The sequence below is a fragment of the Anolis sagrei genome, chromosome 10, assembly GCF_037176765.1.
Source record: "Anolis sagrei isolate rAnoSag1 chromosome 10, rAnoSag1.mat, whole genome shotgun sequence".
Lineage (NCBI taxonomy): Eukaryota > Metazoa > Chordata > Lepidosauria > Squamata > Dactyloidae > Anolis > Anolis sagrei.
The window spans coordinates 30,720,616-30,741,405 of NC_090030.1; the positions used below are offsets into that span (position 1 = coordinate 30,720,616).

The 20,790-nt window shown below is 44.7% G+C and overlaps 1 protein-coding gene across 2 annotated transcripts in view; it reads left to right on the forward strand.

Annotated features, from left to right (window-relative positions):
* Positions 1-20,790, forward strand: part of ARHGEF9 (Cdc42 guanine nucleotide exchange factor 9) — a 298,991-nt gene that overhangs the window by 24,383 nt on the left and 253,818 nt on the right. The gene's annotated exons all lie outside the window — the stretch shown is intronic.

Consider the following 20,790-nt stretch of genomic DNA (forward strand, 5'->3'; position numbering starts at 1 on the left):
TTCCTGACTGTGAGAGCCGTTCAGCAGTGGAACTCTCTGCCCCGGAGTGTGGTGGAGGCTCCTTCTTTGGAGGCTTTGAAACAGAGGCTGGATGGCCATCTGTCAGGGGTGATTTGAATGCAATATTTCTGCTTCTTGGCAGAATGGGGTTGGACTGGATGGCCCGGAGGTCTCTTCCAACTCTTTGATTCTATGATTCTAAGAAAGGGAGGTTAGAAATTGGCTGGCAGTTATTTAGGACCGAGGAATCCAGGGATGCCTTTTTGAGTAACGGTCTCACAATTGCACTTTTCAGGCTAGATGGAATATGTCTCTGTTCCAATGATAACTAAAAATAAGATAAATATTTTTTTTTTAAAAAAAAATCAGCCAAAATATACAGTAATGGATCGATTCCTCTCTACTTTCTGGGTCCTTTGAGGGTGGTCGACCATTGACATCTCCTGCTCCATCCTTTCTGCTTCTCTCGCGTGGGCCTTCCCTCGTATGCCCTTGATCCTCCCTTCCATTCCCATTTCTGTAATTACCAAGGAAGCGATGCAAAACCTTCAGCTTGGCAGGGCGTCAAAGCAAATCTCCAAAGTGAGATAGCAAATGGGTGGGCAATGCGAGTAATTTTAATGGAAGGAAGGGGAGAGCAGCTCCGATTCCAGGCTTTGCTGCCACTGCATTATTGATCTTGCAGCCCTGCTGAGACCATCGCCTTGATCTCATTTCGGGCCAATAAATCAGCACTAATCTCTCTTCCCTCGGTGCCGGGGTGCATGCGGATTTCCAACCAGGGTTGGCCATTAGAAGACCAAGGAAACATTTGCCGTCGTTCAGAGCAATGCCACCAGTGCAGCTCTCCTTAGCTTCTCTCAACAGCTTGGCATTCCAATGTTTGCATTGGCTCCGAACCAAATGCACGCTCACACCTATAAAAGTGGCACGGGAGCGTATGTAAACTATATGTTGATCGCCACTTAAACCCCTCTTTAATTGCTTTAGGTGGATCCTATAAAATCCTGGGATTGGTAGTTTGGAGACCTTCCTCTCTAATAATAATAATAATCATCATCATCATCATCGTCATCATCATCATCTATATAAATAAAAATGTAATGTTCATTTGTGGGATTAACAGAACTCAAAAACCATGGGATGAATTGACACCAAATTTGGACACTATGCCCCTAACAGACCAACAAGTGACCATCACTCATAACGCCCCCCCCCCCACCAAAAAAAGCAGAAAAGACTTTAAAACCCAAAAAAGCTAAATGACGAAAAGCTAAATGACGATGCAGAAAAAAGGAAAGGAAGAGGGAGGGAAGGGGAGAAAGAAAGAAAGAAATGAAGAGAGAGGGAGGGAAAGAAAGAAAGAAAGAAAGAAAGACAGACAGAAAGAAAGAAAGAAAGAAAGAAAGAAAGATGGAAGCAAAGAGCAAAGGAAGGAAGGAAGGAAGGAAGGAAGGAAGGAGAGAAAGAAGGAGGGAGGGAAAGAAAGAAAGAAAGAAAGAAAGAAAGAAAGGGAAAGATGGAAGCAAAGAGCAAAGGAAGGAAAGAAAGAGATAGAGAAGGAAGAAAGGAGAGAAAGAAAGAAAGAAAGAAAGAGGGAAAGAAAGAAAGAAGGAAGGAAGGATGGAAGCAAAGAGCAAAGGAAGGAAGGAAGGAAAGAGGTAGAGAAGGAAGAAAGGAGAGAAACAGAGAAAGAAAGAAAGAAAGAAAGAAAGAGGGAAAGAAAGCAAGAAAGAAAGAAAGAAAGAAGGAAAGAGAGAAGGAAGGATGGAAGCAAAGGAGAGAAAGAAAGAAAGAGGGAAAGAAAGAAGGAAGGATGGAAGCAAAGAGCAAAGGAAGGAAGGAAAGAGGTAGAGAAGAAAGAAAAGATAGAAATAAAGAGAGAAAGAGGGAGGGCAAGAAAGAAGGAAAGAGAGAAGGAAGAATGGAAGCAAACAGCAAAGGAAGGAAGGAAGGAAGGAAGGAGAGAAAGAAGTAGGAAAAGAAAAAGGGGGAAGGAAGAAAAGAGATAGAAGAGGAAGGAAGGAGAGAGAGAAAGAAAAAAGGGAAGGAAGGAAAGAAAGAGGGAGCGAAGGAAGGAGAGAAAGGGAGGGAAGGAAAAAAGGAGAGAAAGAGGAAGGAAAAGAAAAAGAGGGAAGGAAGGAAAGAGGTAGAGAAGGAAGGAAGGAGAGAAGGAAAGAAGGGAAGAAGAAAAGAGGGAGCAAAGGAAGAAGGGAAAGTAGGAGAGAAAGAGGGAGGGAAGGTTGGCCACAGCAACGCGTGGAGGGTACAGCTAGTATATACATAAAAATGGAATGTTCGTTTGTGGGATTAACAAAACTCAAAAACAACTGGACGAATTGATACTAAATTTGGACACATGACACCTAACAACCCAATGTATGTCTTTCACACAACAATTGATTTTGTCATTTGAGAGTTGTAGTTGCAACGATTTATAGTTCACCTACAATCAAAGAGCATTTTGAACTCCACTAATGATAGACTGATGGATATGGACCAAACTTGGAACGAATATTCCATATGCCCAATTATGAACACAGCTGGAGTTTGGGGGAAATAGACATTTGGGGGAAATAGACATTTGGGGGAAATAGACATTTGGAAGATTCTGTCTGAACATTAGGAAGAACTTCCTGACTGTGAGAGCTGTTCAGCAGTGGAACTCTCTGCCTCAGAGTATGGTGGAGGCTCCTTCTTTGGAAGCTTTTAAGCAGAGGCTGGATGGCCATCTGTCAGGGGTGCTTTGAATGCAATTTTCCTGCTTCTTGGCAGAATGGGGTTGGACTGGATGGCCCATGAGGTCTCTTCCAACTCTATGATTCTATGTTCAGCAGTGGAACTCTCTGTGCTGATGGTGAATTCTTTTTATGATGCCTCTGTGCATTGCAACAGGTTTGGAAACATCAGGGTTTTTTTCTTCCCAGCAAAGTTCCTTGTTTCAAAAATGTGCATTCGGAAAGAAAGTGCAAGGAAGGGAGTATCAACCACTAACTTCGAGTTAAGAAGGGTGTTCAATTTTTAAACAGTTACATAAAACCATCAGAGGCCGACAGCTTGGAAAATGTGCAAAAGAAGAGAAAAGAACAAACTGGAGGAAGAGGCGAACCGAAATGGAAATCTCGAAGCCGTTTCCCCAAGACTCTTTCCACAAAAAGGAGGGAAGGGGACAAAAGAAAGAAAGAAAGAAAGAAAGAAGGAAGGAAAGAAGGATAGATAGATAGATAGATAGATAGATAAAAAAGGAAGGAAGGAAGGAAAGGAGGAAAGAAAGATAGATAGATAGATAGAAAGAAGGAAAGATAGAAAGATAGATAGAAAGAAAGAAGGAAGGAAGGAAGGAAAGAAGGAAAGAAAGAAAGAAGGAAAGATAGATAGATAGATAGATAGAAAAAGCTCAAAGCTATGGAGTCATAGGAGTTGTTGAGAAGACGTTTAGTCTTCTGTGCCCAAGAGAAGGCGAAATACCTTGCTAAACTATAACTTCTATGGTTTCACAGCATGGTTTCACAGTAATTGTATTTAAATTTATTATTTATTTATTTGATGCACTTATTAACCGCCATTCTCAGCCCATAAGGGCGACTCATGGCGGTGTACAGTACACATAAAAGACAATTACAAAGAGAGTAGAACCAAACTGCACAGTGTAGAATACATAATAATAATAATAATAATAATAATAATAATAATAATAATAATAATGCCTCTTCAAATTCTACAGCAGTGCTGGTCACAGCTGACCTCCAGCTGGAGCGCTCAAGGGCCAGATGCATCCCTGGATGAAAGGTTTTATAGGACAAAAGAATCAACAAGTTCAGTATGAGTGCAGACAATACATTTCTTTTGGTCATCAGATCTCGTAGAAAAGCCAAGCTGCTCCAACAACCGGAAATAAGTCAATGTGGAATCAGAGGCCCCAAGTTAGAATTATTTCCATTGAAAGGAAGGATAGGTTATGGATAATTTCTCTGTGCTTATTTCAAATACAAGATCCCTCTGGATCTGTCTGAAATGTTCACTAGCTGGAGGGATTCCATCAAACATTTCTGCAATGTGTCTCCATGGATACCTCTCCGCACAGAGCAAAGGCCTCATTGGAGGAAGGTTGGGACTTTGCAAAGGACGCCATCCTTCTGATTGCTTAGTGTAGGAATCTCAACATGGAGTTAGGGATGTCTTACTCCTGTTTGAGTGAGAGAGACTTGGGGATTTGCTGAGATACAAAGAGCACAAAGTGTCATTTTCTTCATGCGGCATTCCATCTTCCTTCCTTCCTTCCTTCCTTCCTTCCTTCCTCCTCCCTCTCTCCCTCCCTTCCTTCTTTCTCTCCCCCTCCCTTTCTCCTCCCTCCCTTTCTCCCTCCTTCCCTTCCTTTCTCCCTTCATTTCTTCCCTCCCTCCTCTCCTTCCTTCCTTCCTTCCTTCCTTCCTTCCTTCCTTCCTTCCTTCCTTCCTTCCTTCCTTCCTTCCTTCCTCTCTTCCTTCCCTCCCTCTTTTCTCCATCCCTTTCTCCCTCCCTCCCTTTCTTTTTATCTCCCACCCTTCCTTGCCTTCTCCTTCCTTCCTTCCTTCCTTCCTTCCTTCCTTCCTTCCTTCCTTTTCCCCTCCCTCCCTTCTTTCTCTCCCTCCTTCCTCCCTTTCTCCTTCCTTCCTTCCTTCCTTCCTTCTTCCCTCCATTCTCCCTTCCGACCTTTCTTCCTTCCCTCACCCCCTCATTTGTTTGTTTGTCCACTCCTTCCCTCCTTCGTTCATTCCTTTCTCCATTCCTCCCTCCCTCCCCTCCTTCCTTCTTCTCTCCCTTCCTCCCTTCCTTTCTCCCTCCTTCCCTTCCTTTCTCCCTTCCTTCATTTCTTCCCTCCCTCCCTCCTCTCCTTCCTTCTTTCCTCTCTTCCTTCCTTCCCTCCCTCTTTTCTTCATCCCTTTCTCCCTCCCTTCTTGCCTCCCTCTCTCCCTCCCTTCCTTTTTATCTTCCACTCTTCCTTGCCTCCTTCCTTCTTTCCTTCCTTCTCTCACTCCCTCCTTCATCCCTTTTTCCTTCCTTCCTTTATCTCCCACCCTCCCTTTCCCCTTCCTTCCTTCCTTCCTTCCTTCCTTCCTTCCTTCCTTCCTTCCTTTTCTCCCTTCCTTCCTTCCTTTCTCTGGACCTCTCATTTGTTTGTTTGTTTGTTTGTTCCTTCCCTCCTTCGTTCATTCCTTTCTCCATTCTTTCCTCCCTCCCTCCCCTCTCTCCTTCCTTTTTTCCTCCCTCCCTCCCTCCCTTTCTCTCTCCTTCCCTTACTTTTTCCCTCCCTTACTTCCTTCCCTCCCTCTCTTCTGTCTTCCCTTCCTCCTTCCCTTCCCTCTCTTCTTCCTCTCTCCCTTCTATTTCATCTCCTCTTCCACTCTTCTTCTCCTTCTCCCTCCCTCCCCCTCCTCTTCCCTTTTTCCCTTCCTCTCGTTCTTCTCTCCTCCTCCTCCTCTTCTTTCCCTATCACAGGGAGGGGTTGATTTTGCCATTTGGGAGTTGTAGTTGCTGGGATTTATAGTTCACCTACAATCAAAGAACATCCTGAACACCACCAATAATGGAACTGAACCAAACTTGACACACAGAATTCCCATGACTAACAGAAAACCCTGCAAAGATTTGGTGGGCATTGACCTTGAGTTTTGGAGTTGTAGTTCACCTACATCCAGAGAGCACTGTGTACTCAAACAATGATGGATATGGGCCAAACCTCGCACAAATACTCAACATGCCCAAATGCGAACATTAGTGGTTTGGGGGAAATAGACCTTGACATTTTGGAGTTGTAGTTGCTGGGATTTGTAGTTCACCTACAATCAAAGAACATCCTGAACTCCACCAACGATGGAAATGAACCAAACTTGGCACATAGAACTCACATGACCAACAGAAAATACTGGAAGGGTTTGGTGGCCATTGACCTTGAGTTTGGGGGAAATAGACCGTGACATTTTGGAGTTGTAGTTGCTGGGATTTATAGTTCACCTACAATCAAAGAACATCCTGAACTCCACCAACTATGGAAATGAACGAAACTTGGCACATAGAACTCACATGACCAACAGAAAATACTGAAAGGGTTTGGTGGGCATTGACCTTGAGTTTGGGAGTTGTAGTTCATCTGCATCCAGAGAGCACTGTGGACTCAATAATGATGGCTCTGGACCAAATTCTGGCACAAATACTCAATATGCCCAAATGTGAGCACTGATAGAATTTGGGGGAAACAGACCTTGACATTTGGGAGTTGTAGTTGCTGGGATTTATAGTACACCTACAATTAAAGAGCATTGTGAACCCTTACCAACGATAGAATTGGGCCAAACTTCCCACAGAAAACCCCCATGACAAACAGAAAACACTATATTTTCTGAGGGTGTTTGGCAACCCCACTAACACCCCCTTGCAATCCCCCCAGGGGTCCTCAGCCCCAGGTTCAGAAATGTTGATCTACGGGGTTCTGGGAGTGGTAGTCCAAAAATATCAGTGCTTAATCTTGCCTATCATCCTTATGCCACTGTTAAGATGAGAAATCCCACAGGGATTCTTGGACCCATCGTCCACCAAGTGACATTTCCCTGCCTCAGCACCAAGACATTTCTGTTGTAGTTCTGCAACGGTCTTGGAGGAGAAGCAGGGAGTGGATTCTAGGAGCTGTAGTCCAAAACGAGCTTCCTTGGCCTCAGGGATAAGAGTTGTTTGTTGCTCCTATTGCTGTCGAGGAGAAGCAGCCACTCTTTGGTGCCATGAAATGTAAAAATAGGAACTGTTTCTTCTTCCTTTTATTCCCCGGGGCTCCTGAAAACAGTTCGCTCTTCTCTCTTGACAGTGTATGTGGGAGGCATCACTCGCAGGCGGCTGTTCAAGTCTGAATCTTTGCTGTGAAAATTGCAGGAGTGATTATTATTATTTTTTTTAGAAAATCAAACTCTTTCACGGCAGCTGGCAGACTCTTTTTGAAGGTGGAAATGACATGTCTCCTTGGCAATTGCTTGTCACCAAACTCCCTGGTGCCTTACCTGTTCTCTCCTTCCCTCCTCTTGCCTCCTTCCTGCATCTGGATGGCGGTTCTGGGAGTTATATTTTGAGAGCGGCGTCTTTGGAAAGCGCGTATAAAAGCTCAGTTTGCATTTATTTATTTTTTATTTATCATGTCAGGAGCGAACCAAGCCGTTGTATTGCATTAACAGAAGCTCTCCGAAGCTCTAGGTGCTCTTACTGCCTATTACAGGGAAAACCAACTGGTCCTTAATCCATCTAAAACACAGACATGCGCCTTTCACCTGAAGAACAGACAAGCACCCCGAGCCCTGAGGATTACCTGGGAAGGAATCCCACTGGAGCATTGCAACAGACCCACATACCTGGGAGTCACTTTGGACCGTGCTCTGACCTACAAGAAGCACTGCCTGAACATCAAGCAAAAAGTGGGCGCTAGAAACAACATCATACGAAAGCTGACTGGCACAACCTGGGGATCACAACCAGACACAGTGAAGACATCTGCCCTTGCGCTATGCTACTCTGCTGCTGAGTATGCATGCCCAGTGTGGAACACATCTTACCACACTAAAACAGTAGATGTGGCTCTTAATGAGACATGCCGCATTATCACAGGGTGTCTGCGCCCCACACCACTGGAGAAATTACACTGCTTAGCCGGTATTGCACCACCTGACATCCGCCGGGAAGTAGCAGCCAATAGTGAAAGGACCAAGGCAGAGACATCTCCAGCTCATCCCCTGTTTGGGTATCAGCCAGCACGTCAACGACTTAAATCAAGACATAGTTTTCTTAGATCTACAGAGACACTCGCTGGAACACCCCAGCAAGTGAGAGTCCAAAAGTGGCAGGCCCAAACCCAGCACCTCAATTCATGGGTGATACCAGATGAGAGACTCCCTCCTGGGCACACAGAGGACTGGGCAACTTGGAAGGCGCTGAACAGACTGCGCTCTGGCACCACAAGGTGCAGAGCCAACCTCAAGAAATGGGGCTACAGGGTGGAATCCACGGCATGCGAGTGCGGAGAAGAGCAAACCACTGACCACCTGCTGCAATGCACCCTGAGCCCTGCCACATGCACAAGGGAGGACCTTCTTGCGGCAACCCCAGAGGCACTCCAAGTGGCCAGATATTGGTCAAAGGACATTTAACCAAATACCAAATTTGCAAAATCTGTGTGTTTTTTTCCTTTTTCTTTTTAATCTGTGTGTTTGTTTTGCTCTGTTAGAATTCTAATACAATGGTATGGTTGCTGATGACACGATAAATAAATATTACATTAAAAAAACAAACAAACAAATGAAACACAAAGTTTGCACACTTGGTATTTGAGTAAATGTCCTTTGACCAGTACCCGGCCACTTGGAGTTCGTCTGGTGTTACTATGAGAAGGTCTGTTCATAGAATCATAGCGTCAAAGAGTTGGAAGAGACCTCCTGGTCCATCCAGTCCAACCCCATTCTGCCAAGAAGCAGGAATATTGCATTCAAATCACCCCTGACAGATGGACATCCAGCCTCTGTTTAAAAGCTTCCAAAGAAGGAGCCTCCACCACACTCCGGGGCAGAGAGTTCCACTGCTGAACGGCTCTCACAGTCAGGAAGTTCTTCCTCATGTTCAGATGGAATCTCCTCTCTTGTAGTTTGAAGCCATTGTTCCATTGTGTCCTGGTCTCCAAGGAAGCAGAAAGGAAGCTTGCTCCCTCCCCCTCCCTGTGGCTTCCTCTCACATATTTATACATGGCTATCATATCTCCTCTCAGCCTTCTCTTCTTCAGGCTAAACATGCCCAGCTCCTTAAGCCGCTCCTCATAGGGCTTGTTCTCCAGACCCTTGATCACTGTGTCTGGCTGTGATCCCCAGGTTGTGCCAGTTAGCTTTCGTATGATATTGTTTCTAGCACCCACTTTTTGCTTGTTGTTCAGGCAGTGCTTCTTGTAGGTCAGAGCACGGTCCAGAGTGACTCCCAGGTATTTGAGTGCGCTGCAATGCTCCAGTGGGATTCCTTCCCAGGTGATCTTCAGAGCTCGGGATGCTTGTCTGTTCTTAAGGTGGAAAGCACATGTTTGTGTTTTAGATGGATTATGGATCAGCTGGTTTTCCCTGTAATAGGCAGTAAGAGCACCTAGAGCAGTGGTTCTCAACCTTGCTAATGCCGTGACCCCTTAATGCCATTTCATATGTTGTGGTGACCCCAACCATAATATTGTTTTTGTTGCTACTTGATACCTGTCATTTTAGTACTGTTATAAATCATAATGTAAATATCTGATATTCAAGATATATTTTCATTCACTAAACTAAGTTGAGCACAAATACCCAATACGCCCAAATGTGAAAGCTGGGTTGACCATCAGAAATGGGTTGACCATCAGAAAACACTGGAAGGGTTTTATGGGCATTGACCTTGAGTTTGGGAGTTGTAGTTCACCTATATCTAGAGGAGCACTGTGGATTCATGCAATGATGGGTCTGGACCAAACTTGGCATGAATACTCAATATGCCCAAATGTGAACACCTGTAGAGTCTGGGGAAAATAGACCTTGACATTTGGGAGTTTTTGGGATTTATAGTTCACCTACAATCAAAGAGCATTCTGAACTTGACCAACAATAGAATTGGGTCAAACTTCCCACACTGAATCCCAACGACCACTAGAAAATACTATGTTTTCTGATGTTCTTTGGCGACCCCTTTGACACCCCCTCATGACCCCCTCAGGGGTCCCGACCCCCAGGTTGAGAAACACTGACCTAGAGCTTCGGAGAGCTTCTGTTCAACCATCTGAAAGCTCCCTGCTTGAGCGGTGATGGCACGATCATCAACATAGATGAAGCTCTCTGTCCCTTCTGGCAGTGGCTGGTCATTTGTGTAAATGTTGAACATGAATGGGGCAAGCACGCTCCCCTGAGGCAGGCCGTTCTTCTGTTTCCGCCATCTGCTTCTCTGGCCCTGGAACTCAACAAAAAAGCTGGTAAAACATCAAAATAACAGGGCATTCCCTGGGCAAAGTCGTTGCAGATGGCCAATTCTCTCACACCAGAAGCGACTTGCAGTTTCTCAAGTCACTCCTGACACGAAAAAAAAATCTAGTCCCTTTAGTTTGGTGTGTGGTTGCAGTGATCTTTTAATAGCACCTGAGTAATTAAGGATTTAAAATAATAATAATAATAATAATAATAATAATACTTCCATGTTTAAATTTGGAATTAAATCCTAAACGTAAGTAATATTTTTCTCCTCTCGGTTGTTAAATGGGTGCCAGTTCTGCAGCAGCTACCGAGGTTTCTCTGCATACTTTATTTATTTATAGCTTTGGTTTATAATTTCTATTTTGGGGGTGAAACTGACTTCAGCATCGCATTAATTGTATTCATGGAAATCTTTTGGACTTGATCCAATGCACTCAGGGCAAGAGAGAGATTGCATACCAATTGCAGGGAGTGTGCACATGAAGTCCTTTATACACACACACATACACATATATACACATACTAGCTTGGGTACCCGATGGTGCCTGGGTGATTTGAAAAAGAAATTGTTTGTTTTGGGGTGTTATATCATATCATTTAGTTAATTAATAACAATATTAGAAAAATGCCAGTTTTGTATTTTGTTATGTATTTTGAAAATACATAACAAAGTAAATGATCTACAATTCCCGGACTAGTTGTTCAATCCTCCCCAAATCTAGTCTTTATGTACAGCTAGGTATGATCTGTCTGTGTGTCAAGTTTGGTCCAAATCCATCGTCGGGTGGGGTTCTGAGTCCTCCGAATAAGGGAGAACTACAACTCCCAGATTCCCAGGGCATCACCCACAAACCCAGCCAGTATTCATGGTTGGCCATTTTGGGTCTGTGTGCCAAGTTTGGTTCAGATCCATTGTCACTTGGTTGTAGTGTTTTGTGGATAAGGGTGAACTACAACTCCCAGATTTGCAGTGCATACCGTGTTAGTATGCACAGTTGGCCATGTTCGTTCTGTGTGCCAAGTTTGGTCGAGATCTGTCGGTCGGTGTTCTATTGCTCATGGGGAGTCTGTGTGGCAAGTTTGGTCCAGGTCTGTCATTCGTGGGGGTCGCAGTGGTCCCTGGAAGTGGGTAAAGGTACTGCAAATCCCATCATCCATAGCAAGTTTGGTCCAGATCCATTGGATGGGTTCACAGTGCTCTCTGGATGTAGGTGAATTATAACTTCTATAAATCAAGGTCAGTTCACTGCAAACCTGGTCATGGTGGTTTTGGATGCCAAATGTGGTCCAAGTCCATTGTCAAAGGGGGTCACAGTGCTCTGACTTGATTCAGGGTGAACTACAATTTCCATCCTGTGGAGTTAGTCCCCCAAACCCGCCAGTCTGTTCAGTTGCTGATCAATTCCTCTGTGTTTGCTATGTGCCATAGGAAAGGGTAGGAAAAGGTTAAGGGAGAGGCCATGGGTGGTGGTGGTGGGGGGGTTCCATGTAAATTCCACACCAATTGAGAGAGAAAGGAACCCTGGGATGTTTGCCTGTAGTGGAGGAAACACCTAAAATCTAGGATGAAATTGTCTCCAAATGAAAGCATTCCTTGGGTGTTGGGCCATAGTGTTTGGGGAGGACATTGGCAACATTTTCTCAACCTGGGGGTTGGGACCCTTTGGGGGGGGGGTCACAAGGGAGTGTCAGAGAGGTCATATTGAGCTGGGGCAGTTAAAATGGTGTCAAACTCCATTAATTGTACAGTGTAGATGAGGGTTTCTCAACCTGGGGGTCAGGACCCCTAGGGTATCGCGAGGTGGTGTCAGAGGGGTCACCCCTGAGGCAGGCCATTCTTCTGTTTCAGCCATCTGCTTCTCTGGCCCTGGAACTCAAAAAAAAAAGTTCCTGTTTTGTAAAAAAAAAAAAAAAAAAAAAAAGCTCCTGTTTCAGGGGGTAAGAGCCACAAATCTTCAGATAGGAATTTGTCATTTTAAAAAGAGAGTTTTCATCCCATTGCGATGCCATCTGCTCAAGGCATCGGGCACATCTGGATGTCAAACAACTTGGCATCCTTGCAGCTGACATCTGGATTTGCATGGCATAAAACATCGGGAGGGGGGAATAATCCACCTTTTCCTTAACTGGTCGATTGGATTGGAAAGCAAAGACCTGCCATTCTTTTCGATGGTGGATGTTGCAATCCAGAGCAGGGAACGAGGCCCTAAGATAACTATCCACCACACTTGACTGTGAAAAACAATCTTTTTTTATTGAAGAAAAATGGTTACAAAATAAAGGAAAAATGCAAGTCAAAAGCCACAGCAAAATCAGCAAACATGAATTTAAATGGACAAAGCAAAACCCAAAGCCACACTGTAAAATACTGGAACCTGTTAGCAATCCACTAACCGTACTTGATATCCTAGAAATCTTCCCAAACTATGGCCAGGGAACCGGGAGAACTGCCAAGGTCTTCATCCATTCTGAAACGATGCCTGAACTGAGAAAGTCAGCCCGGCGGAAGGCAATTAAAGCCAAAGAATTGGTTCCGTGAACTGCCCCTCTGCTTTGAAGCCAATGTTTGTAATTCTTTAATTCGGGAAGACCTTCGCAAGCTGAGTGATTTACTTCTGTCTTGCCAAATCTGGCCCCTTCTGTTGTCATTAAAGTTACCAGGTGCAGAAGGGAGGAAAAGGTCATGACTTCCCTCTGAAACATTCTCATGAACACTGGTACTTCCATTTTCCAAACCTACAGAAGTTCCTTCCTCACTAATTTCAGGAGCATTGGCATCAAGAGGTACATTTTCATCAGCATCAGTAAATATATTTTCATTAGCATCAGGAGGAACAAACAGAGAATCAGGTTCAAGTTCAAACTCAGGCTGAACCCCAACAGTGGATTGAAGTTTGTGTAGTAAAATGGCAACACAGACAAACACTCACAGTCACCTGGAATAGGTGTGGCTGGAAGGAAATTTCAGCCAGTCAATGGTGTTGATTCACACCTGGATGGATCAGGTTACTATCTTAAGCAGGAAGGTATACAACCATATGATGGAAATAATAATAATAATAATAATAATAATAATAATCTATATAAATAAAAATGTAATGTTCGTTTGTGAGATTAACGTAACTCAAAAACCACTGGACGAATTGACACCAAATTTGGATACAAGACACCTATCAGGACAATAAGTGAGGAAGGAAGAGAGGAAGAAAGGGAAGAAGGGTAGGGAGAGAGGAGAGAAGGAATGAAGGAATGGAAGGGAGGATTAAAGGGAAGAAAGAGGAAAAGGAAGGAAGGATAGAAGGAAAAGAGGAAGAAAAGGAGGAAGAAAGGGAGGGGTGGGAGGAAAGAGAGAAGGTAGGAGGGAATTGAAGGGAGGAAGGAAGGGGAAAAAGAAAGGAAAAGGAAGGAAAGAAGCACAGAAGGAAAGAGGAAAGAAGAAAGGAGGAAGAAAGAAATCGGAGGGAGGAAGGAGAGAAGGCAGGAGGGAATGGAAGGGAGAAGGGAAGGGGAAAAAAAAAAGAAAGGATAAGGGAGGAAGGACAGAAGGAAAGAGGGAGGAAGAAAGGGAAGAAGGTGGGAGAGGGAGAGAAGGCATGAGGGAATGGAAGGGAGGATGAAAGGGAAGAAAGAGGAAAAGAAAGGAAGGACAGAAGGAAAAGAGGAAGAAAGGGAGGAAGGAGAGAAGGCAGGAGGGAAGGGAAGGGAGAAGGGAAGGAAAAAAGAAAGGAAAAGGGAGGACAGAAGCACAGAAGGAAAGAGGAAAGAAGAAAGGAGGAAGAAAGGGATGGGAGGAGGAAGAAGGCAGGATTGAATGGAAGGGAGAAGGGAAGGGAAAAAGAAAGAGGAAAAGGGAGGAAGTAAGCACAGAAGGGAAGAGGAAGAAAGAGAGGAAGAAAGGGAGAACAGGAGTGGAAGGCAGGAAGGAATGGAAGGGAGGAGGGAAGGGGAAAAGGAAGGAAAGAAGGACAGAAGGAAATATGAAGGAATAGAGGAAGAAAGAATAGAAGAAGAAGAAGGGGAGGGGAGGAAGGAGAGAAGGCAGGAGGGAATGGAAGGGAGGAGGGAAGGGAAAAAGAAAGAGAAATGGGGAGGGAGGGAGGAAGGAAGGAGAAAGAGGGAGACGCAAGGAAAGACAAAAGGGAGGGAAGGATGGAAGGAAAGAGAAAGAGGGAGAGAGGGAAGGAGGTAGGAAAGTGGGAAGGAAGGAAGGAAGGAAGGAAGGAAGGAAGGAAGGAAGGACAAAAGTGTGGAAGGCAAGGAGGAAGGAAGGAGAAGGAAGGGAAGACAAAAGGGGAGGGAGGGAGGAAGGAAGGAGAAAGAGGGAGACAGGGAAGGAAGGAACGATGAAAGGGTGGAAGAGAAGGATGGAAGGAGAGAGAGGGAGGGAAGGGGGGAGGGAAGGAGGAAGGAAAGAGAGAAGGAAGGAAGGACAAAAGGGAGGGAAGGATTGAAGGAAAGAGAAAGAGGGAAGGAGGTAGGAAATTGGGAAGGAAGGAAGGACAAAAGGGTGGAAAGGAAGGAGGAAGGAAGGAGAAGGAAGAGAAGACAAAAGGGAAGGGAGGGAGGGAGGAAGGAGAAAGAGGGAGGGAAGGGAGGGAGGTAAGGAGGAAGGAAAGAGAGAAGGAAGGACAAAAGGGAGGGAAGGATTGAAGGAAAGAGAAAGAGGGAGAGAGAGAAGGAGGGAGGAAAGAGGGAAGGAAGGAAGGGAACATTATTGTCATTAGCCTGAATTCTACAAGAAATGGGAAGGTGCCTGTTAACTGGAGAGGCTCCACTGGCACCCGACAATCTGTTTCTGACCAGTCTCTGCCCTTTCCTCTTCCATAATGTATATAAATCTGCTCATTCGGGGCAATGACTCTTCACAAAGAAATTGCCAGCCCAGCAAAGTGTGAGCTCCGCTGCCTTCCTATCGCAGAAGGATTAAGACAATCCCTCTTGAATGGCGCTGCCTGGCACATTATCTGCCGGGCGACCGGGCAAAGCGGGTCCCTTTGTCGCTTGTCATTCTGGACCCCAGGAAGGGGGCAAAAAGACCCCCATTTCACCCCGCCCTTCGGCCTGAACTCCACTTGCCTTTGATGAGCATTATGAAATGCAAGGAATTTGCATCCTCTTCCAGGCGCATGCTGGGAACTCAGCAATTGATGGATATACGAGGGTTGAATGAAAAGTAATGCCTCCACCTTCATTACGGGTTTGGATGGGAATATTTTAATAAATCAAATGCAGAAACAATCCTTAGAACAGTGTTTCTCAACCTGGGGGTCGAGACCCCTGAGGGGGTCGCGAAGGGGTGTCAGAGGGGTCACCAAAGACCATCAGAAAACATAGTATTTTCTGTTGGTCATGGGGGTTCTGTGTGGGAAGTTTGGCCCAATTCTATCATTGGTGGGGTTCAGAACGCTCCTTGATTGTAGGTGAACTATAAATCCCAGTATCTACAACTCCCAAATGTCAAAGTCTATTTTCCCCAAACCCCATCAGTGTTCACATTTGGGCATATTGAGTATCCGTGATCCAGATCCATAATTGTTTGAGCCCACAGTCCTCTCTGGATGTAGAACTACAACTCCCAAACTCAAGGTCAATGCCCACCAAACCTACCAGTATTTTCTGTTGATCATGGGAGTTCTCTGTGCCAACTTTGGTTCAATTCCATTGTTGGTGGCATTCAGAATGCTCTTTGTTTACATGTTAACTATAAATCCCAGCAACTACAACTCCCAAATGACAGAATCAATTTCCCCGCCAACCCCACCAGTATTCAAATTTGGGCATACCGGGTATTTGTGCCAAATTTGCTCCAGTGAATGAAAATACATCCTGCAGATCATTATTTACATGGCGATCATAATGTTAGGGTTATGGTTTGGGGTCACCACAACATGAGGAACTGTATTAAGGGGTCGCGGCATTAGGAAGGTTGAGAAACACTGCCTTAGAATGTGCTCTTTAACTACCACTATTCACTTTCCCACATAATCACCAGACATTTGGATACATTTCTCCAACAACGAACACGTTTTCTGATGCCGTCACGGAAAAAGTCCACAATCTGTTTACACAACTCATTGTGCACTGATCTTCTGATAGCCAAGAAAAGCAATAATGTGACCCACACGTTCTTGTGAAATGCCGATTATGCTTGCAATTTCTCTCTGAGTGATACGACAATCGCCCTGAATCAATCTGTCAATCTTTTGCTTGTGAAACTCGGTGGTTGCTGTCACAAGACGCCCAACTCTATGTTTGTCACGCAAGTCAGATGTTCCCACCTCAGCATCTTTAAAACTTACTCACCCAATGACGAACAGTACTCACATCAACACTATCACCATAAACACCATCATTCTCTGATGTATCTCCTTTTGGGGTGACACCTTCTGCTATCAAGAATTCAGTGGCTGCTTGTTGCTTAAGTCGCATTGACTGACCGTCTGCTCAAGGCTCCATACTTCACACTTTATCAACACAACCATTCAATGCTAAGCCTTCCCGCCAAAATGGAACTGTAGAGGAGAGTCTACTGAACAAGCCAGTACCTGCCGCACACCAGTGCTGCCATCTATTGAGGAGTTACGAAGGTGGAGGCATTACTTTTCATTCATCCCTCGTATCTTCCTTGCTGTTGTTGCAGTTGCATTCTCTCCATCCTTTCCTGATGCAAACTGGGTCATGGTCAAGACAGAAGGAATTATGGATGAGAAGACAATGCACAAGCTTGGGGTGCATCCCCCCTGTCAAAGTGGTGCGGGTTGACACCACTTATATAGTAGAGTTGGAAGAGACCTCTTGGACCATTCAGTCCAATCCCTTTCTGCCAAGAAGCAGGAAAATTGCATTCAAAGCACCCCTGACAACTGTCCAGCCAGCCTCCACCACACTCCAGAGCAGAGAGTTCCACTGCTGAACAGCTCTCACAGTCAGGAAGTTTTTCTTAATCCCTGGACCAAACCATTCCAGTATTTTCTGTGGTTAATAGGGGCTCTGTGTGGGATGTTTGGCCCAATTTTATCATTGGTGGGGTTCAGAATGCTCTTTGATCGTAGGGGAACTATAAATTCCAGCAACTACAACTCCCAAATGTCAAGGTCTATTGTCCCGAAACTCCACCAGTGTTCACATTTGGGCATGTTGAGTATTTGTGCCAAGTTTGGTCCAGATCCAACATTGTTTTGAGTCCACAGTGTTCTCTGGATGTAGGTTAACTACAACTTCAAAACTCAAGGTTAGTGGCCACCAAAACCTTCCAGTATTTTCTGTCATAGAATCATAGAATCAAAGAGTTGGAAGAGACCTCATGGGCCATTCTGCCAAGAAGCAGGAATATTGCACTCAAATCACCCCTGACAGATGGCCATCCAGCCTCTGTTTAAAAGCTTCCAAAGAAGGAGCCTCTACCACACTCCCAGGACAGAGAGTTCCACTGCTGAACGGCTCTCACAGTCAGGAAGTTCTTCCTCATGTTCAGACGGAATCTCCTCTCTTGTAGTTTGAAGCCATTGTTCTGCGTCCTAGTCTCCAGGGAAGCAGAAAACAAGCTTGCTCCCTCCTCCTCCCTGAGGCTTCCTCTCACATATTTATGCATGGCTATCATATCGCCTCTCAGCCTTCTCTTCTTCAGGCTAAACATGCCCAGCTCCTTAAGCCGCTCCTCATAGGGCTTGTTCTCCAGACCTTTTATCATTTTAGTCGCTCTCCTCTGGACACATTCCAGCTTGTCAATATCTCTCTTGAACTGTGCTGCCCAGAATTGGACACAATATTCCAGGTGTGGTCTAACCAAAGCAGAATAGAGCATGGGGAGCATGACTTCCCTAGATCTAGACACTAGGCTCCTGTCAGTCATGAGAGTTCTGTGTGCCAAGTTTGGTTCAGTTCCATCATTGGTGGAGTTCAGAATACTCTTTGATTGTGGGTGAACTATAAATCCCAGCAACTACAACTTTCAAATGACAAAATCAATCCTCTCAAGATGCACCCCAAGATATGTATAACCAAATATTCCAAGATGCCATGTTATTTATAAGCAGAAAATCCAAAATATGGGATATTTTTGGTCCCGAGCATTTCAGAAATGGGATACTCCACCAAGTATATTACCAAGGATACCTTTCATGCCAGTTGATGGAATGCAAGATGTTTCACGATGGTAATGCCAAAGATCCTCCTTAGACTCCTGCCTCTGAATAATGCTGCTTCCAAAAGCAATGCATTGTGCACAATTAGCATTGTTTGCTTACTGGCCAAGCACTATTGCACTTCGTCGTTGTTTGCTGTCAAATTATCCTTGACCTCTTTTTGCTTCAGCTCACTGGTACTTTCCAAATGCATTGTGTATTAATTAAAGGGCTGCAAATGCATTAGGTCTTCGCAGAAAGGAACGTATAATAAATGCTTATGGGATGCATTTTGTGGATCCTTGCCATATTCAGTGTTTTATCATTGGAAGCCTGAGGATGGCTAGTACACACATACTTCATAAGAAACTGTGAAGTGGGTAACAAATAATAATAAAACTTCTTCCTCCTCTTCCTCCTCTTCTTCCTCTTCTTGGGATTGTAACCATAAATTGGAAAGTTGAAACTATACAATACCTTACATCAGCGTTTTTCAACTTGGGGGTCAGGTCCCGGGGGGGGGGGGTCGCAAGGGGGTGTCAGAGGGGTCACCAGAGACCATCACACAACACAGTATATTCTTTTGGTCATGGAGGTTCTGTGTGGCAAATTTGGCCAAATTCCATCGTTGGTGGGGTTCAGAATGCTCTTTGATTGTAGGTGAACTATAACTCCAAAATGTCAAGGTCTATTTTCCTCAAACGCCACCAGTGTTCACATTGAGTATCCATACCAAATTTGGTCCAGATCCATCATTTTTTTGAGTCCACAGTGCTCTCTGGATATTGGTGAACTACAACTCCAAAACTCAAGGTCATTGCCCACCAAACCCTTCCAATAGTTATTGTCAGTCATGGGAGGTCTGTGTGCCAAGTTTGGTTCAGTTCCATCATTGGTGGAGTTCAGAATGCTCTTTGATTGTAGGTGAACTATAAATCCCATCATCAACAACTCCCAGATCTCAAGATGTATTTCCCCCCAAACTCCAGCAGTGTTCACTTTTGGGCATATTGGGTATCTGTGCCAAGTTTGATCCAGATCCTTCATTGTTTGAGCCCACAGTGCTCTCTGGATGTAGGTGAACTACAACTCCAAAACTCAAGGTCCGTGCCCACCAAAGCTTTCCAGTAGTTTCTGTTGGTCATGAGAGCTCTGTGTGCCAAGTTTGGTCCAATTTCAGTGTTAGTGGAGTTCAGGATACTCTTTGATTGTGGGTGAACTATAAATCCCAGCAGCTACAACTCCCAAATGACAAAATAAATCCCCCCAACCCCACCAGTATTCAAAATTGGATGTATTGGATATTTGTGCCAAATTTTGTTGAGTGAATAAAAATACATCCCGCATATCAGATATTTACATTACAATTCATAACAGTAGCAACGAAAATAATGTTATGATTGGGGGTCACCACAGCATGAGGAGCTGTATTAAGGGGTCACTGCATTAGGAAGGTTGAGAACCACTGCCTTACAGCTTTTTTTATTTTGCAGGAGTCTGCCTTCTAGTGATGAAATATATTTGTTTGTCAAAGTCCATTCTTTTATTCACAACTGTATGTTGCATTATCCATATAACGTTTTGTGATCGATCCTTAGAAAACAAACCCAAGTCAAGTTGCTAAGCATATTATTTCTGAGGATATCCCATTGTGGAAGGAATCATAGAATCAAAGAGTTGGAAGAGACCTCATGGGCCATCCGGTCCAACCCCCTGCCAAGAAGCAGGAATATTGCATTCAGATGGCCATCCAGCCTCTGTTTAAAAGCTTCCGAAGAAGGAGCCTCCACCACACTCCGGGGCAGAGTGTTCCACTGCTGAATAGCTCTCAGGAAGTTCTTCCTCATGTTCAGATGGAATTTCCTCTCTTGTAGTTTGAAGCCATTGTTCCATTGCGTCCTAGTCTCCAGGGAAGCAGAAAACAAGCTTGCTCCCTCCTTCCTGTGGCTTCCTCTCACATATTTATATATGGCTATCATATCCCCTCTAGAATCATAGAGTTGGAAGATATCTCTTGAGCCATCTAGTCCAACCCCATTTGGCCAAGAAGCAGGGAAATCTCATTCAGAGCTATTTCTTGATTTAAGATGTTGGCATGCCGGCTGATATCCAAACAGAGGATGGTCTAGAGATGAAACTGCCTTAGTCCTTTCACTATTGGCTGCTTCTTATGTTAGGTGGTGCAATACCGGCTAAACAGTATAATTTATCCAGTAATGTTGGGTGTAGACATCCTGTGATAATGTGGCATGTCTCATTAAGAGCCATATCCACTGTTTAAAGGTGGTGATATGGGTTCCACACTGGGCATGCGTACTCAGCAGCAGAGTAGCAAAGCACAAGGGCAGATGCCTTTACTGTGTCTGGTTGTGATCCCCAGGTTGTGCCAGTCAGCTTTCATACGATGTTATCTCTAGCACTGTTGGAGTTCAGCCTGTGATTGTGTTTCAGGATCAGGGTGCTTTGGATGTGGGAATGAATGAATTTCAATATTGCAGTGGTTTGGTCAACGATACTGATGCAGAGCAGGACCAGGAGACCCCTGTGCAAAGTGTAGTTTCCCATGAGAATGTCCCTGAAGGGTGTGGGGATGATAGTGTACTCCCTGAATTGCTACCAGAGGGTTCCTAGGATTTGGAGCTTGAAAACAACTGGGCACATGGCCCAGCTGTGAGACTGAA